We start from the raw sequence: 11,530 nt of genomic DNA on the forward strand, positions 1-11,530 counted from the left end.
CCGTCAACTTGGTGTGGATAAGTGCTAATAGTCTATATGACTTTGATTAATACTCACTGGATTAATGTTAGCCTCTGGGAGCCTAACAAGAGATATTGTGTTTCCAGACACTATACATCAGTCAGTCCATATCATACTACAGAAATGTGTGATTATATTGCATATTGAAATAGAAAAATGTTTATTTAGCATGTAACTTAGTAAGCTTTCACCCTTCAACATGTAACCTTTCACTTGGTAAACTTTCCCTCCACGCTGCAGCGTCCCCTTAAACCTGAAAAACAACCCTTTATTAGGGGTTTTACAATTAGGAGTTGCTTTAGGGGGGTCTGAGGTCCAACAACCACATTCCGAGAGGACCTGGGGCCTTATGTAAAAAGAGTGCGTGGAATTCTTGCTTACGCAAACAAAAATTCAGGTGTTCAAAACTGTGCGTACGCCCCAATCCATGCACGTTTCATCACAACATCACAATCGACGTGGAATTGAGCGTGTATGCAGGAGCACAACACTCCGCCCTGTCTCCTCCCTCAAGTAGATCAATTTGAATATGATAATGAGGATAAACATCCATTAAAAAACGCTTGTCCTAACAAGGAACAAGGAATTGTCGCCAACGGACAAAAACCTCAGAAATGTGCGTATGCCAGCCTTGATGTGTGCGTGAAGGACTGCAACTTTCCACATTCAAATCACTTTTTGAATGTACAAAGTCACGTGCAAGTTTTTTGTGCGCCGCACTCTTTGTACATGAGGCCCCTGGTGTCCGGTACGATCCATAGATTTAGGTCCTATGCAAAGTGTGAGCACATGGCAAGCAGTGTTTTAGACTGTTGTAGCGTTACTACTTAATTTTAATAACTCACCTTTGATTACACAGGAAATATTTATTTATTTATCTATCTCTCATCTGAAAGTAGGTTCTAATCTGGACTGATCAGAGTACATCGAATAAACAAACAATGGATCAATTCAGTGGAGGTGAGACGCTGTTAAAATACGGCAGACGGCAACAGGAGCACCAGATCTGTTTGAAGTGAAACTCACCGCTGGAGACTTTCCTTCCCAGGACAGGAAGTGTTCTTCCCCTTTGCTGCCTTGAACCGTCTGTCCTGGTGTCTGGACGGGTACACGACTCTCCGCTTGTCCTGCTCTGGCCGGCGTTGCCAGAATCTGTCTACCCGTCTCTCTCCGAGCCCCTGGAGACTCCTGGGTTCCACTAGGGCCCTGGCCAGTTTCAGGACGTGCTGATATCCCGGCTGGCCGTCAGGACCCTGGACCTCCTCCTGAGGAGGAAATGAACAAGAAAAAGACCGTTGTGAACAAATAAAACTGGAAGCAGCCACAAATCACACGATATGTGTGCTGAGGTGTTTTTTGCACCTTGACACTGCGTATTTATACACAGTGTGAAGATGCCTTTTTTTCCTCCTCTATCCCAGTGTTACCCTTGGGAAAACAGGCGCATTATAAACATCTGTGCCACCGACGGTGTATCCAAATTCAAATTCCCTGTTTGATGTATTCAAACCCTGTCATTAAAGTCTGATTCTGATATTAAGAATGCTGCTTTACTTCTCGTAATACTATATTTGACCTGGTCTTTGTATGTTTTGACAGTATAGAAACGTAATTCTTGCCATTGTAAGAATGAGATGTGTACCTGCTGTATTCTACTGCCCTTGCTTTTTAACAACTTGTACTTTTTATTATTTTACCTCTTTTCTTATCATTTTATTTCATTTTATTTGTTATTTACTGTTTAATTGTGTCTTGCCGCTTTTAATGTTGATGTACAGTACCTTGTGTTGAATTGTGCTATACAAATTAGCACAATTCTTTTAATTTTATTATTTATTATTTATATTATTTTAATATTGCTGATTATGGTTTACAGTTTAAGATTAAGATTCCCAGAATATTCAAATTTTTTGAGATAGGATATTTGAGTTTTCTTAAGTTGTAAACCATGATCAGCAATATTAAAATAATAAAAGGCTTGCAATATTTCAGTTGATTTGTAATGAATCCAGAATGTATGACATTTTTGTTTTTGTAATTGCATTACAGAAAATCACAATATTCTAATTTTCTGAGACAGTCCTGTATGTTGTTCATTGGCAATCCAGTTATGGTGCAGCTCAGGTGATATTGCGGAGTAATCCAAAAGTAATGTAACTAGTAATGTAACTAGTTACTTTCAGCAACCAGTAACTAAGTAGTGTAAGGGATTACTTTTTTTTAAGTAACTAGTAATATGTAATGGATTACTTTTTTTGAGTAACTACCCCAACACTGCTCCAGACCAATGAGCTCCCCTGTGAACAAAGTTAACAGAAACTGCTGTAGATCTGTGTCATGATGGTAAAGTCTGAACAAGGAAAGCAGAGTGAGTTGGACAACTTTAAATCACATAAGAATGAAGGAGAGAGAGAATGATGAGTGCAATAAAACACAACTTAATCATTGTTGCTGCCATTGTACAGTTTAGACTGGAAAGGAGCAGACGACAGTGATGTCACAGTCAGATATTGATCAGTGATCAGACAGTAATGGCAGGATGAGCAGGTTACAATCATGTGGTGTAATTAAACAAATCTGACGTCACATACAGTCATCAACGTGAATGTCACGGTGGAAACGTTAATTAACGATATTAATATCGTACTAATATATAATAATAATCTAATGCTAGAAGCATATTTACCATGACCGCTGTTTTTAAAGACTAAAAACACTGATATGAAAAGGGGAAAGTACGAGCTAAAAGGTTAAATACCCAACTACTCTCTGTAGATTGTAAAACAGTATACCGTTCACATCGCGTTAAAAGAGACCCCCACCCAAAAAAACTAAACTAAACTAGTGTGTAGGATAATATATCCAAGCGGGAGTATTATGTATGTTCTTTTTTTTTTAAATAAATTGAAGCCGTTTATCCGGCCGAACTCGGTCATTTTACGATATAAAGTTGTAAAAACACCACGGTTAGTGAGGTTATGTTGCACCTGGTTTAACTAGTTTAAAGTGTAACGTATTAGAAAAAGTACGACAATGTGGGGAATTATGTCTTTACTTACCGAAGGCGACGAGAGATATGTCGAGACTCGAGACAAAGCTACAAAAAGTTGAACCAGAAAATTTGAAACGAATTCGGGCTCTGATTGGTCGACAAAAGTTTGATTCTCGAATTTGAAACAAGCCAGGCGTGTGATTGGCTGGTGGAAATTTGAAAAAATTTGAAACAGAACCTGCAGCTGCAGGGGCGGCGGCCGTTTCGGGGAAATGTCGCCATCTGCTGGACGAATAAATGCACTGCAACAAACTGAGAGGAGGCTAATTAGGACCATGAATTACAACCAGGTGTGATGATGAAGGGAAATATCTAAAACATGCAGGAAAGTGTGCCCTGGACCAGGGTTGGGAAACACTGACCTAGATAAAACCATAATATGGTTTATACCTTAATATGGTTTATATTAAATGTGTTTTTCTCTTTCAGATATGTGGGCCCGGAGAACAACCAGACGACGTACCTGCAGAGAATCTATCCTCTCTGCATAGTAAAGCTGCAAAAATGAATTATATATATATATATATATATAAATAAACCAGATCCTGCTTACACTCCGTCATCCTGTGGGGTATTCCAAGAAGGAGGTTTACTGGCTAAACTGGTTATAGTATTGTAGCGACCCACTACACGGCCCTTTAAGAGTGACTGAAGGCGGGACTTCCGGGAGCTGTTATGAGCTGTTATATGTTATAAGAAGCAAGTTTTATATTAGTTTTAAACTTCATTTTATCCGTTGGGAAAACGATGAGAGCCAAATCTCGCGAGAGTGTGTTGCTCAGACAGAGACGGGTCTCAAACAAAGTTCATTTTCTCCTAATCTGTCGGTCTGAAAATTTCCATTTTGGTGTCAGAATGTTCAGAAGGTTTGTGGCTTTTGAAAAATGGGTCCCATATTTACTTAGGTTACTATGGGGCGAAGGAATTGGTAATAATCTGTGCTCACGTTCACTTTTCCCATAGGACTCAATAGACTCAGGACCTACTTCCGGTCTCCTAAGGGGGCGTGGCAGTCACGTGACACAGATACAGGAAACACAACCAAATGGTAAACCTGGGTTTTCCGTTCTAAAATGTAAGTCACCATGGTAACATAGGCTCTGAACATAACCTGGTAGGGGGTAGGTTTTATGCCGGTTTTGTTCAGATAACCCAGTTATGTTCGGGTATTTAAGCGCAAGTTCAGGAGGGCTGCTGCAACTTGTTACACATAGAAGCCCAAATTGTCCGTGCAATTCACCGTGAGAGGGTGAAAAGACCATGTATGACATTTTGGCTTTCGCCGATGAGTATTTGCGAGAGCGCTACCGTTTTTCAGCAGAATCCCTGATTTATTTGAGTAACCTTCTCCATCCATACACTGTAAACCCTAATAAGTTCACAGAACCCAAAATGTTTTTTGTAACTGATTACCCAAAAATATTTTAGTGATATTTTTAAATGTTTCAAAGGAGGCAACGGAGAGATACGCTAGAGGACTCATTCTTTTTGGTTTGGAACGCTTCATCTGACATTATTACTAGAAAACTTAAAACGTATACGCATTTTTTTTTATAAATCCTGCCTCAATCCTGCCTCATGCTCCTTTAAGTTTATATAAAATAAAAATTACACTTACAGTTGCCTTAAATTATCTTAATATTATCTTTAAAAAACACCACGGTTAGTGAGGTTATGTTGCCCCTGGTTTAACTAGTTTAAAGTGTAACGTATTGGAAAAAGTAAGACAATGTGGGGAATTATGTCTTTACTTACCGAAGGCCACGAGACGAGATTGTCGAGACAAAGCTACAAAAAGTTGAACCGGAAAATTTGAAACGAATTCGGGCTCTGATTGGTCAACAAAAGTTTGATTCTCGAATTTGAAAAAAGCCAGGCGTGTGATTGGCAGGTGGAAATTTGAAACAATTTGAAACAGAACCTGCAGCTGTGCAAGGATAACACGCAAAATCGTGAAGCGTTCCTCATTTTTCCTTTTGATATGTCCAACTACTAAAATGTAGTTTTATATTAAAGTTGGTGGACCGTCTGAGACTATCTGACCTGAGTTTAATCGCACATTTTAGCTAGAATGTTCCCTCAGTTACAAGAATCCATAATCTTTCTCCAAAGAAAAGAAAATCTTCATCACAGAGCCTTTTTCAGAGTAAAAAGTTTTGTATTTAGCATCAAACGTAAAACCTTTAGGCTTCAGCGAAAGCTCTGGTTACACGTAGACTTACAGGAAGCATAGGGGGATGCGCTAGTTTCAGATTTTATCATTTGCCAAGAAGTAGTAAACAGTCCCTCAACTCTAACTGTAGAATATCTGATTATGCGTTTAACCGTTTATGACGTATATTGTATAGAATATTGTTACCTGCTGTAGCCATTTTTTTTGAGTATTTTCATTTGATATCAATACAGTTCTTTTAAGAAAAACTTTAATATTAAATATTTTAAATAATAAAATAATTCAACTACTAAAAACTGCAAAAAAAATAAATAAAAAAGGTTATTCTTTAACTTTACACAGATTGTTTTACACAATTTTTTTAAACGGTGAATTAAAACAAAAATAATATGGCCATTATGCATAATTTGCTGAAAGACATATCAAAATAGAACTATTTACAAAAATACAGTCAAATCTCTTAAGCGTGCCAGATACTTTTGAGCAAACAGATATTTACGTAAAACCATGTTCATTCATGAAAAGTGCAAATAAAAAAGAAAATTTAAAGCTGGAAGCAGCGATGAACGGGCCCTCGCACTCATGGCCACCGCCCCCCATAAGCATATCAGAAATAACACCACCCACGACTTTCTATGTCAAACTATTAAAAAGTTATGGCAGAGAATAGGAACTATGAAATATCGACCAATCAGAAGAAGGGGCGGGGCTAATTTGCACCAATTGAAGGGAGTCAAAACCGAGTCCGATGACACCACCCACGACTCTCTATGTCAAACCATTCAAAAGTTATAGGAGAAAATAGGGACAACCAATCATAAGAAGGGGCGGGGCTAATTCAGGCCAATGAAGCTCAAGGACTCAATACAGAATCTGATGACACCACCCACGACTCTCTATGTCAAGCCATGCAAAAGTTATGGCAGAGAAAAGTATTATAGGGGGCGCTGTTGAGCCGTTAGGCCACGCCCATCAATGCAAACCATGAAATATCAAATTTATCGCCAGGCCTGGCTTGCGTGCAAAATTTGGTGACTTTTGGGGAACTATTAAATATGGACCAATCAGATGAAGGGGGGGGGGCGCGCTTTTTGGCGTCTAGCGTCGCCACGGTAACGTTTTTGAAAGAGAAAGGTAATGCGCGTTGTCGCAGGATGGAGACGCACATTTTGATGTATAACACATCTGGGTGCACGTTACGGTTCGGGCTCTGAAGCGGCTGAAGAAATGTCATAAATTTCGCCAAAATGACATGATTCATTAAAAAATGGCCGACTTCCTGTTCGGTTTCGGCCATGGCGCGAAGAGACTTTTCTTTAAGTTGCGACATGATAAAGGTGTGTACCGATTTTCGTGCATGTACGTCAAACCGTATTGTGGGGCTTGAGGCACAAAGTTTTCTAAGGGGCGCTGTTGAGCCATTTTGCCACACCCATTAATGTATACAATTAAATATCAAATTTTTCGCCAGGCCTGGCTTGCGTGCAAAATTTGGTGACTTTTGGGGCACGTTTAGGGGGGCAAAAAGGCCCTCCTTTCGTCAGAACAATAATAATAATATTAATAAAAATAATTCCTACAGATACAATAGGGCCTTCGCACTGTCAGTGCTCGGGCCCTAATAAGTGACAGAAGTGATGTTGAGGCCAGACAAAGACATTGTACGGTGTTGCAGAAGATCTACATGATTGAGAAGCAAACGGCATTCTTAATATCGTGTTGTTTGTGGCTTCTTCCGGTTTTATTTGTTCACAACATTCTTTTTCTTGTTCATTTCCTCCTCAGGAGGAGGTCCAGGGTCCTGACGGCCAGCCGGGATATCAGCATGTCCTGAAACTGGCCAGGGCCCTGGTGGAAGCCAGGAGTCTCCAGGGGCTCGGAGAGAGACGGGCTCACCATCCCCGTCTCCATCCTGCTGCCACACGCGTGGGAGGGATCATGAGGACCTGCTGGTCCCTCATCCACGGAGACTACGTGGCCATCAGGGAGATGGTGCGGGCGAGCCCAAGGCTGATGGTTCAGAACAACATTCAGCTCTTTGAGCTGAATCAGCGGACTCTGCCCCAGTGGTAAGAGCTCCGACACTGAGCCAGAGTCTGTACTTGCATTCGTCTTGTAGTGAAACATCCGGAGCCTGATGTCGACCTGTCTCTGTTTGTCCAGGTTCAGCCGTCGGCAGAAGAAGTGGGAGAGGACCGTGCTGGAGCAGGGAACCGGCATCGTCCCTGCTCCGGCTGTGGCCACGGATCCTCTTCCTCCATCCAGAGGGCTGTCCCTGGTCCGGGGGGGGCAGGGGCAGCCCTTTGACTACAACTGGCCAGAGGAGCAGCCAGGACCCTCCTCCAGGGGCCTCCCACCGCCACCTCCTCCTCCTCCTCCTCCTCCTCCTCCTCCAGGGGTTCCGCTGCCTCCTCCTACACCGGCCGTGTCCAGGACCACGGCCTTCAGGAGGAGGAAGGCAGCCGAGGCTGCAGCCGCCGCAGGAGAAGCACCACCAGCAGCCAAACAAAGAAAGGCCATTATGCAGTACACGTGCTCCCAGTGTGGCCAGCCCAAAACGCTGGCAACGGGCCACGGTCGCATTGGGGGCACGTCGTACTGCGCTGCTGTTGGTGGCAAGTCTGTGGCAGAGTGGAAGGAGGAGATGAAGAAAAAAACATGTGAGGAGGTGTTTGTATGTAGTTTTTTTGTTGCATATAGTTTGTACATAAATGTATTTATTTGTTTATAACGTGTCTTGTTTTTGATAAATGTGCCTTGTTTCTCTTTCAACCTTGAAGCTTTGTCTCATTCCTTGTTAAAATATACATAAATATAGTTTGCTTATCCACTTGAAATGATTGTTGATTACATGACTGGAACAGATGAGAACAGATGAGAAAAACCTTATTATTCTTAATTATAAAACAACAAGAACAAAACACCAAATGACCAGGATGACTGAGTGGAAGCAGGATCTGGTTTATTTATATACATTATTTATTTTTGCAGCTTTACTATCAGAGAGGACAGATTCTTGGCAGGTATGTCGTCTGGTTGTTCTCCGGGCCCACGTATCTGAAAGAGAAACACATTTAATATAACATATTAACACACAACATGGTTTATATGGTTTATATGGTTTCTCAATCCTGGTCCTCGTGGGCCCCTGTCCTGCATGTTTTAGATGCTACCCTGCTTCAGCACACCGTGATAAAAGTACCTGTGTCATCAACAGAGGTGTGCAGATCTTGGTGACAAGCTAATTAGGACCTTTAATTAGAATCAGGTGTGTTGGTGTGTGTTTAGTTATTTCCCTTCATCATCACACCTGATTCTAATTAATGGTCCTAATTAGCCTGGGTTGGGAACCGCTGATCTGTTTTATCCATGATCTTTTTATCTTTTTATTATCGTTTTATCCCCATTATCCATTATCCGTTTGTTGTTGTGGTGGTGGTGCATTTTTTCGTCCAGCAGACGGCGACATTTCACCCAATCGGGCGCGTCTCCCCCGCTGCCCACCGCCTCACCCCACAGAGAAGAACGGGCAGGGTCCTGCGGGGGGACCGCGGGGGAGACGCGCCCGATTGGGTGAAATGGCGCCATCTGCTGGACGAAAAAATGCACCACCACAACAAACGGTGGATAAAACAGATCAGCGGTTCCCAACTCTGTCATCAACAGATGACAATTAATTAGATTAGATTGAAACAATTCATTAGATTAGATTGAAAAAATGAATTAGATTAGATTGAAGGTGTGTGATTATGAAGGGAAATAACTAAAACATGCAGGACAGTGTGACGTTTTATCTATCTAAAGATAGATAAAACTATAACATGGTTTATATTTAAAACCATATTAATTTTTTAATTAATATTATTATATTAATAAAGTAATGTATTTATAATTATTAATTTATAATTATAATATTATATTAAATGTGTTTCTCTTTCAGATACGTGGGCCCGGAGAACAACCAGACGACATACCTGCCAAGAATCTCTAAAGTAAAGCTGCAAAAATAAATAGTATATATAAATAAACCAGATCCTGTTTTGGCTGCTTACTCCAGTTCTTCTTGTTATTTATGTCATTTATAACAAGAACAATTAAAGGTTTTCCCTGAGGTTTTTTTCAATGGGATCTCACCTGTTCCAGTCATGTAATTAACAATCATTTCAAGTGGATAATCAAACTATATTTATCTATAATTTAACAAGGCATGAGACAAAGATTCAAAGTTTTAAAGAAAAACAAGCCACATTTATTCATAAAAAAAGAAAAATAATACACACATGATAAACAAATATATACATTTATATACAAAATAAAAACAAATTATATATTAATTATAAAAAACTATACATTTATATACAAAACCTCATTTTTTTTTTGTCTTTTCATGTCCTTCCAGTCTGCCAGACTCGCCACCAACGGCAGCTCTCACCACAGAGTCCTCGGTCTGAGCATCAACCTCGGGCTGCCAGCACCGTCTCCCTGATGGACACGTAGTCTCCGTGGATGAGGGACCAGCGGGTCCTCATGATCCTCTGGATGAGGGACAAGCGGGTCCTCATGATGCTCCCACGCGTGTGGCGGCAGGATGGAGACGGCAGAGCTGCTGCAAACGGCCTCCACCAGGACATGCTGAAATCCCGGCTGGACATCAGGACGCTGGACCTCCTCCTGAGGAGGAAATGAACAAGAAAAAGACGGTTGTGAACAAATAAAACCGGAAGAAGCCACAAATCACACGATATTAAGAATGCCGTTTGCTTCTCGTAATACTATATTTGACCTGGTCTTTGTACGTTTTGACCGTATAGAAACGTAATTCTTGCCATTGTAAGAATGAGATGAACCTGCTGTATTCTACTGTCCTTACTTTTTAACAACTTGTGCTTTTTATTATTTTACCTCTTTTCTTATGTTATTTCATTTTATTATTTACTGTTTAATTGTGTCTTGCTGCTTTTAATGTTGATGTAAAGCACTTTGAATGACCTTGTGTTGAATTGTGCTATACAAATAAACTTGCCTTGCCTCGATCATGTAGATCTTCTGCGGCACAGTAAAATGTTTTTTGTCTGTTAAAGTCAGCTGTGAGTGTGGTGGTTACCTCAGAATCTGAGGAGTTCTGTGGAGCAGAAGACCGGTTTCCAGAGGTTTCCAGAGGTTTCCAGAGGCTCTGGGAGAGTCAGGAGACAGGTTTCCAGAGGTCTCCAGGGGTTTACAGAGGGTTCCAGAGGCTCTGGGAGAGTCAGGGGTGGCTGGACCCGATGGCTCAGACCTGGGTGCCTTTAAATCACATAAGAATGAAGGAGAGAGAGAATGATGACTGCAATAAAACACAACTTACAATCATTCTTGCTGCCATTATACAGTTTAGACTGGAAAGGAGCAGACGACAGTGATGTCACAGTCAGGTATTGATCAGTGATCAGTACAGTGATCAGACAGTAATGGCAGGATGAGCAGTTTACAATCATGTGGTGTAATTAAACAAATCTGACGTCACATACAGTTGTTACCGGCCAGCCCTGTCCCGTTAAGGTGGTGTGTGTGTGTGTGTGTGTGTGTGTGTGTGTGTGTGTGTGTGTGTGTGTGTGTGTGTGTGTGTGTGTGTGTGTGTGTGTGTGTGTGTGTGTGTGTGTGTGTGTGTGTGTGTGTAGCGCAGGTATGAGAGAGACGAGAGGGTCTGCGTCGATTTAACGCAGGACCATAAATCAGCCCGTAGGCTCTGCGTCGATTTCACCGGCCCAAACTCGGTCATTTTACAATATAAAGTTGGAAAAACACTACGGTTACTGAGGTCATGTTCCACCTGGTTTAACTAGTTATTGGAAAATATTGTATATGTCCTTACTTACCGAATGCAAGACGAGAATGTCGAGACGGGGAAACCCCTACAAAAAGTGGACCCAGAAATTCGGGCTCTGATTGGCCGACAAATTGGAACAAATTCGGGCTCTGATTGTGATTGGCTGGTGGAAATTGGAACAAGAAATGGAACAAATGGAACAATTGGAACAAATGGAACAGAGAAGAAGGGTGTCCAGGGGGCGCGAGTAAGGACATACAATCTTTTCCCATATGTTACACTTTAAACTAGTTGGTGAAACATTACCTCACTAACCGTGGTGTTTTTCCAACTTTATATTGTAAAATGACCGAGTTTGGGTAACAGCTGAGGTGGCTGGTAATGAAAGCTCTTAATAACAAATATAACATTTTTAAAAAGTGAGAGGTGCAGCAGAATGAGGTCGATATGATTAGATTATTGGAAGGTGCGTTGTTAC

This window comes from Cololabis saira, chromosome 18 (genome assembly GCF_033807715.1).
Source record: "Cololabis saira isolate AMF1-May2022 chromosome 18, fColSai1.1, whole genome shotgun sequence".
NCBI classification, from domain to species: Eukaryota; Metazoa; Chordata; class Actinopteri; order Beloniformes; family Belonidae; genus Cololabis; species Cololabis saira.